This window comes from Somniosus microcephalus, unplaced genomic scaffold (assembly GCF_052327205.1).
Source record: "Somniosus microcephalus isolate GS21.2 unplaced genomic scaffold, FLI_Smic_1.0 unresolved_chr4, whole genome shotgun sequence".
In the NCBI taxonomy this organism is placed as follows: Eukaryota; Metazoa; Chordata; class Chondrichthyes; order Squaliformes; family Somniosidae; genus Somniosus; species Somniosus microcephalus.
In genome coordinates, this window is record NW_028225182.1 from 42,065,515 (window position 1) to 42,084,576 (window position 19,062).

The window sequence follows — 19,062 nt, forward strand, 5'->3', positions numbered from 1 at the left end:
CACCGCCTACCGACCCCTCCCCGCGTCCCCATTGGCCCAGCGCCCTGCCAATCGGGCCTGATTGACAGCTCGATCCTTTTACACGTCATCCTGCTCCAACTTGTCAACTTTTGTTTTAGGGTTTTGGGGGGAGCGGAAATTCGTTACAAGAACACAATTTCTTGCAAACGTGCGAATTAAAGTAATGATTTAATAAAATAATACATCTACAGTCAACTTTTAAAATTACAGGGTTGCAAACATTGCTGTTTGCTGGATTTGTGACATTAATTTATATCCCAGCTTTTAATGCAATTAAAAAAGGGTCTAATCTTCAAAACTTTTCTCTTTGTATTTGCACTCAGGGATAAATAGGAAAGGGGGGGTGCATTGGTGCATTGCAGATCTTCTCTCCTTGACTTTGCAACCTCCCCCCCTCCCCAGTTTTCTTCTGTTCCTCAATTCCTTCCCTGCACCTATTCCCGGCCTTTGTTCTGCTGCACATGGCGAAATGCGCCTCTGATCTGCAAAGGAGAGAGAGAGAGAAAGAAATGGATCTTTACAGCTTTTTTTTTCGCACACAACAGATTCTGAGATTCACTCCGTCAGCCAACAATGACTGACTTCTGGGGAAAGAGGTCTGGGAGAACGCGCAGAACCGTCGCCCTCTGGCGGCGGAGAGACGCAAATACACCAATTGCAGTACAGCCAAGACCATTCCCCACTCTGGCCAACCCTCATTTTAACAGCGACGAACTTGAGGCAACAGAGAGGGTCTTCACACTATAGGGTGGACATTGAGGCAATAGCGAGGGTCTCCAGACTATAGGGAGGACAGTGAGGCAATAGAGAGGGTCTTCACACTATAGGATGGATATTGAGGCAATAGCGAGGGTCTCCAGACTATAGGGAGGACAGTGAGGCAATAGAGAGGGTCTCCACACTATAGGGCGGACATTGAGGCAATAGAGAGGGTCTCCACACTATAGGGAGGATATTGAGGCAACAGAGAGGGTCTCCACATTATAGGGAGGACATTGAGGCAATAGTGAGGGTCTCCACATTATAGGGCTGACATGGAGGCAATAGAGAGGGTCTCCACATTATAGGGAGGACATTGAGGCAATAGTGAGGGTGTCCACATTATAGGGTGGACATTGGGGCAATAGAGAGGGTCTCCACACTATAGGGAGCACATTGGGGCAATAGAGAGGGTCTCCAGACTATAGGGAGGACATTGAGGCAATAGAGAGGGTCTCCAGACTATAGGGAGGACATTGATGCAATAGAGAGGGTCTCCAGACTATAGGGAGGACATTGAGGCAATAGAGAGGGTCTGCGCACTATAGGGAGGACATTGAGGCAATAGAGAGGGTCTCCAGACTATAGGGAGGACATTGAGGCAATAGAGAGGGTCTCCAGACTATAGGGAGGACATTAAGGCAATAGAGAGGGTCTCCAGACTATAGGGAGGACATTGAGGCAATAGAGAGGGTCACCAGACTATAGGGAGGACATTGAGGCAATAGAGAGGGTCTTCACACTTTAGGGAGGACATTGAGGCAATAGTGGGGGTCTCCACTCTATAGGGAGGACATTGAGGCAATAGAGAGGGTCTCCAGACTATAGGGAGGACCTTGAGGCAATAGAGAGAGTCTCCAGACTATAGGGAGGACATTGCGGCAATAGAGAGGGTCTCCAGACTATAGGGAGGACATTGAGGCAATAGAGAGGGTCTCCACGTTATAGGGAGGACATTGAGGCAATAGAAAGGGTCTCCACACTATAGGGAGGACATTGGGGCAATAGAGAGGGTCTCCACACTATAGGGAGAGTATTGAGGCAATAGAGAGTGTCTCCAGACTATAGGGAGGACATTGAGACAACAGAGAGGGTCTCCAGACTATAGGGAGGACATTGAAGCAATGGCGAGGGTCTCCAGACTATAGGGAGGGCATTGAGGCAATAGAGAGGGTCTCCACATTATAGGGAGGACATTGAGGCAATAGAGAGGGTCTCCACACTATAGGGAGGACATTGGGGCAATAGAGAGGGTCTCCACACTATAGGGAGGGTATTGAGGCAATAGAGAGTGTCTCCAGACTATAGGGAGGACATTGAGGCAATAGAGAGGGTCTCCAGATTATAGGGAGGACATTGAAGCAATAGAGAGGGTCTGCACACTATAGGGAGGACATTGAGGCAATAGAGAGGGTCTCCAGACTATAGGGAGGACATTAAGGCAATAGAGAGGGTCTCCAGACTATAGGGAGGACATTGAGGCAATAGAGAGGGTCTCCAGACTATAGGGAGGACATTGAGGCAATAGAGAGGGTCTTCACACTATAGGGAGGACATTGAGGCAATAGAGAGGGTCTCCACATTATAGGGCTGACATTGAGGTAATAGTGAGGGTCTCCACATTATAGAGCTGACATTGAGGCAATATTGAGGGTCTCCAGACTATAGGGAGGACAATGGGGCAATAGTGAGGGTCTCCACATTATAGGGAGGACATTGAGGCAATAGAGAGGGTCTCCACATTATAGGGCTGACATTGAGGCAATAGTGAGGGTCTCCAGACTATAGGGAGGACATTGAGGCAATAGAGAGGGTCTCCAGACTATAGGGAGGACCTTGAGGCAATAGAGAGGGTCTCCACACTATAGGGAGGACATTGAGGCAATAGAGAGAGTCTCCAGACTATAGGGAGGACATTGGGGCAATAGAAAGGGTCTCCAGACTATAGGGAGGACATTGAGGCAATAGAGAGGGTCTCCACACTATAGGGAGGACATTGGGGCAATAGAGAGGGTCTCCGCACTATAGGGAGGGTATTGAGGCAATAGAGAGGGTCTCCAGACTATAGGGAGGACATTGAGACAACAGAGAGGGTCTCCAGACTATAGGGAGGACATTGAAGCAATGGCGAGGGTCTCCAGACTATAGGGAGGACATTGAAGCAATAGAGAGGGTCTCCACATTATAGGGAGGACATTGAGGCAATAGAGAGGGTCTCCACACTATAGGGAGGACATTGGGGCAATAGAGAGGGTCTCCACACTATAGGGAGGGTATTGAGGCAATAGAGTGGGTCTCCAGACTATAGGGAGGACATTGAAGCAATGGCGAGGGTCTCCACACTATAGGGAGGACATTGGGGCAATAGAGAGGGTCTCCACACTATAGGGAGGGTATTGAGGTAATAGAGAGGGTCTCCAGACTATAGGGAGGGTATTGAGGTAATAGCGAGGGTAGTGAGCAGGCTGACTAGGAGGCTGCCTGGTCTGAGGAATTGAAAATACAAAGACTTGAAAAATTGGGACTGTTTGTGTTAGAACTGAGGGTGAGTTGATCGGGATCACCAAGGGATTGTTGAGAAGTGAGGGTGAGTTGATCGGGATCACCAAGGGATTGGTGAGAACTGAGCATGAGTTGATAGGGATCACCAAGGGATTGGTGAGAACTGAGCGTGAGTTGATAGGGATCACCAAGGGATTGGTGAGAACTGAGCGTGAGTTGATAGGGATCACCAAGGGATTGGTGAGAACTGAGCGTGAGTCGATAGGGATCACCAAGGGATTGGTGAGAACTGAGCGTGAGTTGATCGGGATCACCAAGGGATTGGTGAGAACTGAGCGTGAGTTGATAGGGATCACCAAGGGATTGGTGAGAACTGAGCGTGAGTCGATAGGGATCACCAAGGGATTGGTGAGAACTGAGCATGAGTTGATAGGGATCACCAAGGGATGGGACCAAATATATAGAAAGGGTCTGTTAGCAGTGCTTGAGACGGTCTAGAATGAGGCGACATAGGTAGAACACTAAAGGTAAGAGAGCGAGGGCAAGGAGCAGGGGAACCCTTAATTACACAGAGGGTTTGGAGTGGGTCTGCGGAATGCACACCCAGTAAGTGATTGAAACAGTGACTGGGCCAACATTTAAGAATAGGTTAGGCAGGTGTTTGAAGGAACGGAGGGGTAAAGGGTTACGGGAAGACAGTGGGCACAGGGGATTAGGATTACTGCTCGTGTGGAGGATAAACACTAACACGGACTGGATGGGCCAAATGGCCTGTTTCTGTGCTGTATTTTCTATGTAATCTCTTCTTCTTCTCAGGCAGTCCCTCGGAACCGAGGATGACTTGCTTCCACACTAAGAATGAGTTCTCAGGTGACTGATGAGTCCAATGCGGGATCTACAGTCTCTGTCACAGGTGGGGCAGACGGTGGTTGAAGGGGTGGGTGGGTGGGGTGCTTGGGTTGACGTGCGCTCCTTCCACTGTTTGCTCTTGGCTTCCGCTTGCTCCCGGCGAAGAGACTCGAGGTGTTCGGCGCCTTCCCGGATGCTTCTCCTCCACTTTGTGCGGTCTTGGGCCAGGGATTCCCAGGTGTCGGTGGGGATGTTGCACTTTTTCAAGGAGGCTTTGAGGGTGTCCTTGAAGCGTTTCCTCTGCCCACCTGGGGCTCTCTTGCCGTGTCAGAGCTCCGAGTAGAGCGCTTGTTTTGGGAGTCTCGTATCGGGCATGCGGACGATGTGGCCCGTCCATCGGAGCTGATTGAGCGTGGTCAGAGCTTCGACGCTGGGGATGTTGGTCTGAGCGAGAACACTGACGTTGGTGCGCCTATCCAGCCAATGGATTTGCAGAATCTTGCGGAAACAGCATTGGTGGTACCTCTCCAGTGCTTTGAGGTGCCTGCTGTACATGGTCCATGTCTCTGAAGCATACAGGAGGGTGGGAATCACTGCTTCTCTGTAGACCATGAGCATGGTGCTGGGTTTGAGGTCCTGGTCTTCAAACACTCTCTTCCTCAGGCGGCCAAAGGCTGCACTGGCACACTGAAGGCGGTGTTGGACTTCGTCGTCGACGTCTGCCCTTGTTGACAGTAGGCTCCCGAGGTATGGAAAGTGGTCCTCGTTGTCCAAGGCATCGTCATGGATTTTGATAATCGGGGAGCCAATGGATTTGCAGGACCTAATCACAGGGGATTAGGATTACTGCTCGTGTGGAGGATAAACAACACGGGCTGGATGGGCCAAATGGCCCGTTTCGGTGCTGTATTTTCTATGTAATATGAGCAAAAGAAGAACAAGCTTGCATTTCTATAGCACCTTTCACATCCTCAGGACACCCCAAAGCGCTTCATAGCAAAATGGTTAACATCTAATGTTGTTAAACTCAGTGTTAAGGCCGGAAGGCAGTAAAGTGTCGAGCAGGACGATGAGGTCCTGCTGAACACATTTTCGCTTGTACATTCTGTAACCATTTACAGCTCCTCCTAGACCCTTCTTTTGTCTCCAAACTTGTCCCATTATCACCTCCTTTTGCCTCGCTTTTGTCATTTTGAAGATAGGAGGAGTAGGCCATTCGGCCCCTCGAGCCTGTTCCGCCATTTAATGAGATCATGGCTGATCATCCAAACTCAGTACCCTGTCCCTGCTTTCTCCCCATATCCCTAGATCCCTTTAGCCTTAAGAAATATATCCAACTCCTTCTTGAATATATTTAAGATGAATTGGCCTCAACTGCCTTGTGTGGTAGAGAATTCCACAGGTTCACCACTCTCTGGGTGAAGAAATTCCTCCTCATCTCAGTCCTAAATGGCTTACCCCTTATCTTTAGACTGTGACCCCTGGTTCTGGACTCCTCCGCCATCGGGAACATCCTCCCTGCATCTAGTCTGTCTAGTCCTGTTAGAATTTTATAAGTTTCAATGAGATCCCCTCTCATTCTTCTAAACTCTAGCGAATATAAGCCTAATTGACCCAATCTCTCCTCATACGTCATTCCTGCCATCCCAGGTATCAGTTTAATCACTCCTGCTCTCCACCCTATCACAGACGACTCCCTTTTGTTCTTTTCCCGCCTCCTCCTTGTCCCCTGGCCCTGCGCTTGCTGAAAAACGGTTCATCTCTTAACATCTCCCAGTTCTGATGAAAGGTCATCGAAATTAAACTCTTCTCGATCTTCCTGGCTGCAATGCACCATCTCGCCCTCAGTAAGCTCCCCGCTGGAGTGGAGCTAATCTACAGAACAAATGGGAAACTGTTCAACCTCCGTCGCCTCCAGTCCAGATCCAAGGTCGTCCCATCCTCTGTTGTTGAATTACAGTATGCAGACGATGCTTGCGTCTGTGCACACTCTGAGGTCGAACTCTAAACCATCGTCAACACCTTCACTGAAGCGTACGAGAGCATGGGCCTTACACTAAACATCCGTAAGACAAAGGTCCTCTACCAACCTGCCCCCGCCACACAACACTGCCCCCCGATTATCAAAATCCATGACGAGGCCTTGGACAACGTGGACCACTTTCCATACCTCGGGAGCCGACTGTCAACAAGGGCAGACAACGATGACGAAGTCTTCAGTGTGCCAGTGCAGCCTTCGGTCGCCTGAGGAAGAGAGTGTTTGAAGACCAGGCCCTCAAACTCCAGCACCAAGTTCATGGTCTACAGAGCAGCAGTGATACCCGCTCTGCTGTATGCCTCAGAGACATGGACCATGTATAGCAGGCACCTCAAAGCACTGGAGAGGTACCACCAACGCTGCCTCCGTAAGATCCTGCAAATCCATTGGCAGGATAGGCGCACCAATGTCAGTGTTCTCGCTCAGGCCAACATCCCCAGCATCGAAGCTTTGACCACGCTCGATCAGCTCCGATGGACGGGTCACATCGTCCGCATGCCCGATATGAGACTCCGAAAGCAAGCGCTCTACTCGGAGCTCCGACACGGCAAGAGAGCCCCAGGTGGGCGGAGGAAATGCTTCAAGGACACCCTCAAAGCCTCCTTGAAAAAGTGCAACAGCCCCACCGACACCTGGGAATCCCTGGCCCAAGACCGCACAAAGTGGAGGAGAAGCATCCGGGAAGGCGCCGAACACCTCGAGTCTCTTCGCCGGGAGCAAGCGGAAGCCAAGCGCAAGCAGCGCAAGTCAACCCAAGCACCCCACCCGCCCGCCCCTTCAACCACCGTCTGCCCCACCTGTGACAGAGGCTGTAGGTCCCGCATTGGACTCATCAGTCACCTGAGAACTCATTTTTAATGTTGAAGCAAGTCATCCTCGGTTCCGAGGGACTGCCTAAGAAGAAGACTTGCTGAAAAACGGTTCATCTCTTAACATCTCCCAGTTCTGATGAAAGGTCATCGAAACGTTAACTCTCTTCACAGATGCTGCCTGTCCTGCTGAGTGTTTCCGGCATTGTCTGTTTCTACATTAAAAAAATATATACTTGGCAAAGAATGGATGGCTCAGTTTGTAGCACTGTCGCCTCTGAGTCAGAAAGTTGTGGGTTCAAGTCCCACTTCCGAGACTTGAGTGCAAAAGCTAGTCATCACTTCAGTCTCTACTCTCTCTGGGAATCTATCCCATTGACTCTTAACCTCACTCCACAGTGTAAGTTGTGGTTCAGTGGGTAGCACTCTCGCCTCTGAATCAGAAGGTTGTGGGTTCAATTTCCACTCCAGAGGCTTAAGCACAAAAATCTAGGCTGATACTGCAGTGTAATGCTGAGGGAGTGCTGCACTGTCGGAGGTACTGCCTTTTGGATGAGACGTTAAACCGAGGCACCGTCTGCCCTCTCAGGTGGACATAAAGGATCCCATGGCACTAATTCGAAGAAGAGCAGGGGAGTTATCCCTGGTGTCCTGGGGCAAATATTTATCCCTCAATCAACATCACAAAAGCAGATTATCTGGTCATTATCACTTTTTTTTATTTGTCTATGGGATGTGGGCATCGCTGGCAAGGCCAGCATTTATTGCCCATCCCTAGATGCCCTTAAGAAGGTGGTGGTGAGCCACCTTCTTGAACAGCTGCAGCCCGTGCTGTTAGGGAGGGAGTTCCAGGATTTTGACCCAGTGACGATGAAGGATCGGTGATATACTTCTAAGTCAGGATGGTGTGTGACTTGGAGGGGAACTTGGAGGTGGTGGTGTTCCCATGCGCCTGCTGCCCTCGTCCTTCTAAGTGGTGGAGGTCGCGGGTTTGGGAGGTGCTGCCGAAGAAGCCTTGGCGAGTTGCTGCAGTGCATCTTGTAGATGGTACACACTGCAGCCACGGTGCGCCGGTGGTGGAGGGAGTGAATGTTTAAGGTGGTGGATGGGGTGCCAATCAAGCGGGCTGCTTTGTCCTGGATGGTGTCGAGCTTCTTGAGTGTTATTGGAGCTGCACTCATCCAGGCAAGTGGAGAGTATTCCATCACACTCCTGACTTATGCCTTGTAGATGGTGGAAAGGCTTTGGGGAGTCGGGAGGTGAGACACTCGCCGCAGAATACCCAGCCAAACATTGCTGTTTGTGGGAGCTTGCTGTGCGCAAATTGGCTGCCGCGTTTCCCACATTACAACAGTGACTGCACTTCAAAAGCACTTAATTGGCTGTAAAGTGCTTTGGGATGTCCTGTGGTCGTGAAAGGTGCTATATAAATGCAAGACTTTCATTCTTTCTAAGAGTGGGGACCTTGACTGATTTCCACACCCCGCCATTTCCCAGTCCTGTGGCACTGGAACCAGTGATAATGGAACCACCAGATTTGCAACAACGACCTGCATTTATGTAAGATACAAGCAAATTCCGCCGCGACTGCCTCCCAGCAGAGTGACACGTTTGAACTGTGACGTAGTTCCACGATCAATATACGCACTGAGCGGGAGGCCTGAAGTGCCGCTGCTCACCATCCCGCCTCATCTGAACCCGGAGTGGGATCTTGCAAGTCAGCCGTGGTTCAGCGGGTAGCACACTCGCCTCCGAGCCAGGCGGTCAGGGTTTCAAGCCCCACTCCAGAGACTTGAGCACGTAACCCAGGCTGACACTCCTAGTACAACCGCCGCACTGTCGGAGGTGCCGTCTTTCGGATGAGACGTTAAACCGAGGCCCCGTCTGATCTCTCGGGTGGACGTAAAAGATCCCACGGGCGCTATTGGAAGAAGAGCAGGGGGGAGTTCTCCCCGGTGCCCTGGGGGCCAATATTTATCCCTCAACCAACATCAATAAACAGATGATCTGGTCATTATCACATTGCTGTTTGTGGGAGCTTGCTGTGCGCAAATTGGCTGCCGCGTTTCCCACATTACAACAGCGACTACACTTCAAAAGTACTTCGTTGGGTGTAAAGCGCTTTGGGACGTCCCGAGGTTGTGAAAGGCGCTATATAAATGCGAGTCTTTCTATTATATTCCGCAGCAGAATGAGAAAAAAAACGGTGTTGAGACCAGATAACGGCTGCACTGATTTATAGCGGTCAAGATTTGAATTGCCTGCCCCGTTACATCACTGGGAAGTAATCTGTCATTTTTGTAACTGGTAATGGCAGATAATGTGTGGCTTCTGTAGAAGGGTTGGAATTATAATTAAGGCGATATAAAAGAACTCGCACCAATGACTCTATGACTCAAGTCCCATCCGCCCATCACCCTCTGTGCTCGCTGAACGACATTGGCTCCCGGTCCGGCAACACCTCCATGTTCAAATTCTCCTCCTTGTTCTCAAATCCCTCCGTGGCCCTCGCCCCCTCGCTATCTCCGTAACCTCCTCCAGCCCCAAAACCCTCCGAGATCTCCACGCTCCTCCAGTTCTGGCCTCTTTGAGCATCCATGATTTCCATCACTCCATCATTGGCGGCCGTGCCTTCAGCTGCCTTGGGCCCCAAGCTCTGGAATTCCCTCCCTAAACCTCTCCGCCTCTCTCTCCTCCTTTAAGACGCTCCTTAAAACCTGCCTCTTTGACCAAGCTTTTGGTCACCTGCCCTAATATCTCCATATGTGGCTCGGTGTCAAATTTTGTTTGATAATCGCTCCTGTGAAGCGCCTTGGGACATTTTACTATGTTAAAAGGTGCTCTATAAATACAAGTTGTTGTTATATTTCTGCACATCAAGTAATTTAAAAAGCCCTCCCCACCCCCGAGCTCAGCGACAGACAATATAGTTAGACGCACTGTGTCCTAGGGAACGCCACCCTGTCCTAGGGGAGGGGAGCCCCACCCAGGCTCTCGGCCAAACCACCTGGGAGAGGAGCTCTGTCTTGACGGTATAACTTCAGTCTGAGAGCAGGTCCTGTGTGAAATCTCCTGTTCACCAACCCAATGATCCTCACGCACCGAGGCGTTAGTGACTGGGGGTTATATTCACGCTCACAGCCCGAGAGTGCTAGAGTGGGGAGCAGGGGGGAATTCGGTGAATGCGGGAAGAGGGGGAGCGGGAATCGGAGAGAGCGGGGATCTAGGGGGGTGCAATAAAGATCAGGGGGAACTGGGGAGGGGAGGGGGGAATGGGGATCAGGGATGGGGGAATGGGGAAGGGGATCGGGGACGGGGGGAATGGGGATAATATCTCTTTATGTGACTCGGTGTCAAATTTTCTCTGATAATACTCCTGTGAAGCGCCTTGGGACGTTTTACTACGTTAAAGGCGCTATATAAATGCAATTTGCTGTTGGCCCAGTGATGGTTGGCACATAGTGCCCTTCCCCAGTGGTGCAATATGATTGGGTATTGAGGGGGAGTGGAGTGGAGGGGTGGGCGGGGGTAGGGATATCCACCAGGGTACCCCGTTCTAGATCACTATACCGCGACCCCTGAAGGAAAATGCATGTGTGTGTGTGTGGCAGGATTGGGCTTGGTGGCGATGCCCCACACAGTGCAATAGGCAGCCGACAGGCCCACGCGAAGAACGGTGGGGGGGAAGAGCGGATTCGGGCGGGGGTACTGGACGGTCAAAATCGCGAGTTAGCGCTGAGGCGGGGGGCGGATAAACCGGTAACAACGATCCCGCGGAAAGTGGGAACGACCGCACAGACGTCGGGAAACCGGGCATTCCCAGCAACGTTCTTTCGGCACACAGCGTGAGAGCGAATCTTCCCCTCACATCTTCTCTGCTGCGGCCCTCGCTCCAGCTTTATTCACAGCCCCGGCGAGAAAAGAAATCTCATTGTGCAGCTTCAGGACGCTCTTTGTTCTGACACTTCCTGTTTCGAGCTGGGCGTAACTCCCTTGAGCGTTGGATGGGAAACGAGGCCTCTGCTCCGCGGGCCCCATGTATTGTGTCGCCACTGGGTTCGGTACGCTCCGCGCTGACCCAGTGCTCCCGGCAGTCGGCCTTCTTGCCCTGCTACCTCTTAGTCATCTGCTGTGAATGGCTGCTGTTGTTTCTGGGTGATAAGGAACCTTGTTGCAGGTTGTTTTGCTTGGCAACAGCTTTCGAAAGGAACTTGGTTCTTGATTCGAACCTCCTGTGTCACATTCCAGGTCAAAAAAATATTGCTTCAATTTTCCTCTTTCAGTCAGATTAAGCAGAAAATATCTCCTGGTGTGGTGGAAAAAAAAATTCTCCCGTGATCTTCTAGAATTACACACTGCAGAAGGAGGCCATTCGGCCCATCGTGCTTGTGCTAGCTCTTTGAAAGAGCTCTCCAATTAGTCCCACTCCCCCCTGCTCTTTACCATATAGCCCTGAAAATTTCCCCTTTTCAAGCATAAAGAAGAAAGACTTACATTTTTATAGCGCCTTTCACGACCACCGGACGTCTCAAAGCGCTTTACAGCTAATGAAGCACTTTTTGTAGTGTAATCACTGTTGTGATGTGGGAAACGCAGCGGCCAATTTGCGCACAGCAAGCTCCCACAAACAGCAATGCAATAATGATCAGACCATCTGTTTTTCTTATGTTGATTGAGGGATAAACATTGGCCCAGGACACCGGGGAGAACTGCCCCTGTTCTTCTTCGAAATAGTGGCCGCGGGATCTTTTACGTCCACCTGAGGAGGCAGACAGGGCCTCGGTTTAATGTCTCATCCGAAAGACGGCACCTCCGACAGTGCAGCGCTCCCTCAGCACTGGGAGTGTCGGCCTGGATTATGGGCTCAAGTCCCTGGAGTGGGACTCGAACCCACAAGCTTCTGACTCAAGAGGCGAGTGTGCTACCCACAGAGTCACTGTTAATCCACGACAAGGCCTTGGACAAAGTGGACCACTTTCCATACCTCGGGAGCCTACTGTGAACAAGGACAGACGTCGATGACGAAGTCCAACACCGCCTTCAGTATGCCAGTGCAGCCTTCGGTCGCCTGAGGAAGAGAGTGTTTGAAGACCAGGACCTCAAACCCGGCACTAAGCTCATGGTCTACAGAGCAGCAGTGATACCTGCCCTGCTGTATGCCTCAGAGACATGGACCATGTACAGCAGGCATCTCAAAGCACTGGAGAGGTACCACCAACGCTGCCTCCGCAAGATCCAGCAAATCCATTGGCAGGATAGGCGCACCAACGTCCGTGTTCTCGCTCAGGCCAACATCCCCAGCATCGAAGCTCTGACCATGCTCAATCAGCTCCGATGGACGGGTCACATTGTCCGCATGCCCGATACGAGACTCCCAAAACAAGCGCTCTACTTGGAGCTCCGGCACGGCAAGAGAGCCCCAGGTGGGCAGAGGAAGCACTTCAAGGACACCCTCAAAGCCTCCTTGAAAAAGTGTAACATCCCCACCGACACCTGGGAATCCCTGGCCCAAGACCGCACAAAGTGGAGGAGAAGCATCCGGGAAGGCGCCGAACACCTCGAGTCTCTTCGCCGGGAGCAAGCGGAAGCCAAGCGCAGGCAGCGCAAGGAGCGCACGTCAACCCAAGCACCCCACCCACCCGCCCCTTCAACCATCGTCTGCCCCACCTGTGACAGAGACTGTAGGTCCCGCATTGGACTCATCAGTCACCTGCGAACTCATTTTTAATGTGGAAGCAAGTCATCCTCGGTTCCGAGGGACTGCCTAAGAAGAAGAAGTTAATGGCCCAGAAATTCGGGTCGGGGGCTTCCCGCGGGTGCAAGCCCCCGACCTGCACTTACCTTGCGCGCCGGCCGTTGAGCTCTGGGCTCCCGTGGAATTCCGCTCCGGGGCCTGGCCCAACTCCCGGCGCACTGTGCTTGCGTGTCCCAGGGGCGTAGTTAGTGCGATGCGTCCCCTGGGATCACATGAGCCATGGGCAGCCAATCAGAGGAGGGAAAAGCCCATTCATAAGATTGACAGGAAGACCTGTCAAAACTTATGAATATACGGGCCGCAAAATAACAGTAAATCTTCAAATAAATTTTTTTTTAAATCACACTTTTTAAATAAACTATAAATTACATTAAATAACTATTTTCAACAATAATTTAAATTTTTGAAAAAAATAATTTTATAAAAAACGGGGCTAAAAATCAACTTAGCTTGCTTTAAAGTATTTAAAAATAATAAACCTGTGGAAAAAATGTTTTAATTTTAATTAATTGACCACTTACCTTTTACAATGCAGTCCTTACGCCTGGTTTTTACATTTTTAAAATCTAAAGACTTACCCTCACGGAAAAACCTGTAAAAAAAAAACGTAAGTTCAAAGCGCACGCGCAGACTCCCGCGCGCACGCGTTCGACCTCTGAACCCCTTCGTTCAGAGGAACGGAAGTGCCGGTTTCCCGTGCATGCGCAGTGCGTGCAAGAAACCGGCACTTCCATCAGGTCCACGCGTGAGTACCCCGTGCGTACTCACGCATTGGGACCCGAATTTCTGGGCCAATATGTCTAAACACCTTTTGAAAGTTACTATTAAATCTGCTCCCCACCACGTTTTCAGTCAGCGCATTACAGATTGTAACAATTCATAGAATCATAGAACAGGACATCATAGAAGGAGGCCATTCGGCCCATCGAGTCTGTGCCAGCTCTTTCGAAGAGGAATCCAGTTAGTCCCACTCCCCACCCCGCTCTTTCCCCGTATCCCGGCAATTTTTTTCTCCTTTCAATCTCCTCCTGGCCTTCTCTGCTGGAAGGAGACCCACCCCAGCTTAGAGTCATAGAGTCATAGAGTTTTACAGCACAGAAAGAGGCCCTTCGGCCCATCGTGTCTGCGCCGCCCATCCATCCCTGTCCAGTCTAATCCCATTTTCCAGCATTTGGTCCATAGCCTTGTATGCAATGGCATTTCAAGTGCTCATCCAAATGCTTCTTGAATGTTGTGAGGGTTCCTGCCTCCACCACCCTTTCAGGCATTGAGTTCCACATTCCAACCACCCTCTGGGTGAAAAAGTTCCTCCTCAAATCCCCTCTAAATCTCCTGCCCCTTACCCTGAATCTATGCCCCCTTGTTATTGACCCCCCCACTAAGGGGAAAAGTTCCTCTTTACCTACCCTATCTATGCCCCTCATTATTTTGTACACCTCAATCAGGTCCCCCCTCAGCCTTCTCTGCTCCAAGGAAAACAACTCCAGCCTGTCCAGCCTCTCTTCATAGCTGAGGCGCTCCATCCCAGGTAACATCCTGGTGAATCTTCTCTGCACCCTCTCCAAAGCAATCACATCCTTCCTATAGTGAGGCGACCAGAACTGCACACAGTACTCCAGCTGTGGCCTCACCAGCGTTTTGTACAGCTCCATCATAACCTCCCTGCTCTTATATTCTATGCCTCGGCTAATGAAGGCAAGTATCCCATATGCCTTTTTAACCACCTTATCTACCTGCTCCGCTGCCTTCAGGGATCTATGTACATGTACACCAAGGTCCCTCTGACCCTCTGTACTTCCTAGGGTCCTACCACTCATTGTGTATTCCCTTGCCTTATTTGTCCGTCCAAAATGCATCACCTCGCACTTTTCAGGGTTAAATTCCATTTGCCACTTTTCCGCCCATCTGACCAACCCGTTTATATCGTCCTGTAGCCGGAGGCTTTCCTCCTCGCAATTTACCACCCCACCAATTTTCGTGTCATCTGCGAACTTACTGATCATACCTTTTACATTTTCATCCAAATCATTTATGTAGATCACAAACAATAAGGGACCCAGCACCGATCCCTGAGGTACCCCACTGGACACAGGCTTCCAGTCACAAAAGCAACCTTCGACCATCACCCTCTGCCTCCTGCCACTCAGCCAGTTTAGGATCCAACGCGCCAAGGCACCCTGGATCCCATGGGCTCTTACCTTCTTGACCAGTCTCCTATGCGGGACTTTGTCAAAAGCTTTACTGAAGTCCATGTACACCACATCCACAGCATTTCCCTCATCCACCCCACTAGTCACCCCCTCGAAAAATTCGATCAGATTTGTTAGACATGATTTACCCTTGACAAAGCCATGCTGACTATCCCCGATTAATCCTTGCCTCTCCAAGTGGAGATTAATTTTGTCCCTCAGAATTTTTTCCAATAATTTCCCCACCACAGATGTTAGACTCACTGGCCTGTAATTCCTTGGTTTATCCCTGCTACCTTTCTTGAATAATGGTACTACGTTAGCTGTTCTCCAGTCCTCTGGTACATCCCCTGTGGCCAGAGAGGTTCTGAAAATTAGTGTCAGAGCCCCTGCAATCTCCTCCCTTGCCTCCCACAGCAGCCTGGGATACATCTCGTCCGGGCCTGGGGATTTATCCACTTTTTGGCCCGCTAAAACTGCTAGCACCTCCTCCCTCTCGATGCTAATATGTTCAAGTATGTCACAGTCCCCTTGCCCGATTTCTATGTCTGCATCGTCTTTCTCCATAGTGAACACAGATGCAAAAAATTCATTTAAAACCCCGCCTACATCCTCTGGCTCTACACACAGATTGCCACTTTGGTCCCTAATGGGCCCTACCCTTTCCCTGGTTATCCTCTTGCCCTTAATATACTTATAAAACATCTTAGGATTTTCCTTTATTTTGCTCGCCAGTGTTATTTCATGGCCCCTCCTCGCCCTCCTAATTTCTTTTTTAAGTATGCCCCTGCACTTTTTATACTCCTCTAGGGCTTCTTCTGTCTTTAGTCTTTTGTAACTGCCAAAAGCCCCCCTCTTATTTCTAATGCATTTCTGTATATCCCTTGTCATCCAAGGTTCCCTTTGCTTGTTGGTCCCACCCTTGACCTTTACAGGAACATGTTGGCGTTGTACTCTCTCTATTTCCCTTCTGAAAGTCTCCCACTGTTTTGATGTGGATTTTCCTATAAGCAGCTGCTCCCAGTCCACTTTGGCCAGATCCTGCCTTATCATATTAAAATCGGCCTTCCCCCAATTTAGAACCCTTATTTCCGGGCCGTCTTTGTCTTTTTCCATGACCACCTTAAATCTCACCGAATTATGGTCACTGTCGCCAAAATGCTCTCCTACTGACACTTCCACCACTTGCCCGGCTACATTCCCCAGAATTAGGTCCAGTACCGCCCCCTCTCTTGTAGGACTTTCTACATGTTGGCTCAAAAAGCTCTCCTGGATGCACTTTAAGAATTCTGCACCCTCTAAGCCTTTCACACTCTGACTGTCCCAATTTATATTGGGGAAGTTGAAATCCCCCACTATTATTACCCTATTATTTTCGCACTTCTCGGAGATTTGCCTACATATCTGTTCCTCTATCTCCCCCTGACTGTTTGGGGGCCTATAGTACACTCCCAGCAAAGTGCTTGCCCCCTTTTTGTTTTTAAGTTCTACCCATATGGCCTCATTAGAGGAACCCGCTAATATATCATCCCTCCTTACAGCAGTAATTGACTCCTTAATTAATATTGCAACACCCCCTCCCCTTTTACACCCCCCTCTGTCTCGCCTGAAGATTCTATACCCCGGAATATTGAGCTGCCAGTCCTGACCCTCCCTCAACCATGTCTCCGTGATAGCAACAATATCGTACTCCCATGTGTTCAACAACAACTTCAGTTCATCCACCTTATTTGCAAGACTCCTTGCATTAAAATAAATGCCTTCCAGCCCTGCCATATTCTCTTTTGCCTTCACATATTTGCTCTGCCTTCCCAGCTGACTTGTTTTTCCCTCTGTATTTGGCCGTAAATCACCCCCTACTATAGCTCCACTCTGTACCCCAACCCCCTGCCAAGTTAGTTTAAACCCTCCCCAGCAGTGCTAGCAAACCTCCCCGCAAGGATATTGGTTCCCCCCTGGTTCAGGTGTAAACCGTCCGACTTGTACAAGTCCCACCTTTCCCAGAAGCAGACCCAGTGATCCAGGAAACTAAAGCCCTCCCCCTTGCACCATCCCTTTAGCCACGCATTCATCTGTTCTATCTTCCTATTCCTATACTTACTAGCACGTGGCACCGGGAGTAATCCAGAGATTACAACCTTTGAGGTCCTGCTCCTTAATCCTTCACCTAGCTCCCTAAATTCTTGCTGCAGGACCTCATCCCTCTTTTTACCTATGTCGTTGGTACCAATGTGGACCACGACCACTGGCTGTTCTCCCTCCCCCTCCAGAATGCCCTGCAGCCGCTCAGTGACATCCTTGACCCTGGCACCAGGGAGGCAACAAACCATCCTGGATTCACGTCTACGGCCACAGAAACGCCTATCTGTTCCCCTTACTATAGAATCCCCTACCACTATTGCTCTCCCACTCTTTTTCCCCCCTTCCTGGGCAGCAGGAGCACCCCCAGTGCCAGGAAGTTGGCCGCTGCTGCCTTCCCCTGGTGAGTCATCCCCCTCAACAGTATCCAAAGCGGTATACTTGTTTGAAAGGGGGATGTCCGCAGGGGTACCCTGCACTACCTGCCTGCCTTTGTTGCTCCGCCTGATGGTCACCCCCTGTGCTGCCCTACCCTGAGGCGTGCACAACTCGCTAAACGTGTTATCCACGAGCCTTTCAGCATCGCGCATGCTCCAAAATTCATCCACCCGCAGCTCGAGCGCCGCAATGCGGTCTACAAGTAGCTGCAGCTGGATGCATTTCCTGCACACATGGTCATCAGGGACACTGTCCAGTCTCTCCCCGTAACTGTAAGCCCTCACCCCCAGAACCATTCTAGTAAATCTCTCCTGAACCCTCTCCAAAGCCCTCACATCATGCAATTAAAATTAAAACATAGAAACATAGAAGATAGGAGCAGGAGTAGGCCATTCGGCCCCTCGAGCCTGCTCCGCCATTCAATGAGATCATGGCTGATCATCCAAATTCAGTACCCTGTCCCTGCCTTCTCCCCATATCCCTTGATCCCTTTAGCCTTAAGAAATATATCCAACTCCTTCTTGAATATATTTAATGAATTGGCCTCCACCGCCCTCTGTGGCAGAGAATTCCACAGGTTCACCACTCTCTGGGTGAAGAAATTCCTCCTCATTTCAGTCCTAAATGGCCTACCCCTTATCCTTAGACTGTGACCCCTGGTTCTGGACTCCCTGGCCATCGGAAACATCCTTCCTGCATCTAGTCTGTCCAGGCCTGACAGAATTTTATAGGTTTCGATGAGATCCCCTCTCAATCTTCTAAACTCCAGTGAGTATAAGCCCAATCGACACAATCTCTCCTCATACGTCATTCCTGCCATCCCAGGTATCAGCCTGGTGAATCTTCGCTGCACTCCTTCCATGGCAAGAACGTCCTTCCTCAGATAAGGCAGAACTTAAATACTTCAACCGATATATTACAGTACATACAGTTTCTCTCTCTCCCTGCTAGAGCGAGAGAGAGGTGCTGTCTTTCAGATGAAACCAAAACTCGGTTAAACCGAGGTCCCCCCCCCCGTCTGCCCTCTCAGGTGGTCGTAAAAGATCCCACCGCCACTAATGGAAGAGCAGGGGAGTTCTCCCCGGTGGCCCGGACAATATTTATCCCTCAACCAACATCACGAAAAACAGATTATCCGGTCATTCATTTTATTGCTGTTTGTGGGAGCTTGCTGTGCGCAAATCGGCTGCCGTGTTTCCCTGCATTACAACAACAACTTGCATTTATGTCGCGCCTTTAATGTAGTAAAACGTCCCAAGGCGCTTCACAGGAGCGATTATCAAATAAAATTTGACACCGAACCGCGGAAGTACATATCAGGACAGGTGAGGTAAAAGAAAAAGACTTGCATTTATATAGCGCCTTTCACGCCCACTGGCTGTCCCAAAGCGCTAATTAAGTACTTTTGGAGTGTAGTCACTGTTGTAATGTAGGGAATCGCGGCAGCCAATTTGCGCACAGCAAACTCCCACAAACAGCAGTGTGATAATGACCAGATCATCTGTTTTAGTGATGTTGGGTGAAGGGTAAATATTGGCCCCAGGAGGAACTCCCCTGCTCTTCTTCCACTAGTGGCCAGGGGATTACTCACGTCCACCAGAGAGAGCAGACGGGGCCTCGGTT

General features: G+C 50.3%; 1 long non-coding RNA gene across 1 annotated transcript; it reads right to left on the reverse strand.

The window, feature by feature from the left end:
* Window positions 1-172: 172 nt before the first annotated feature.
* LOC147090619 (uncharacterized) lies at window positions 173-11,358 on the reverse strand. Its single transcript, XR_015075351.1, has 2 exons — window positions 10,847-11,358; window positions 173-503 (listed from the first exon to the last, which is right to left on the reverse strand). It is a non-coding gene; the product is annotated as an uncharacterized LOC147090619 (long non-coding RNA).
* Between the last annotated feature and the right edge of the window lie 7,704 nt (window positions 11,359-19,062).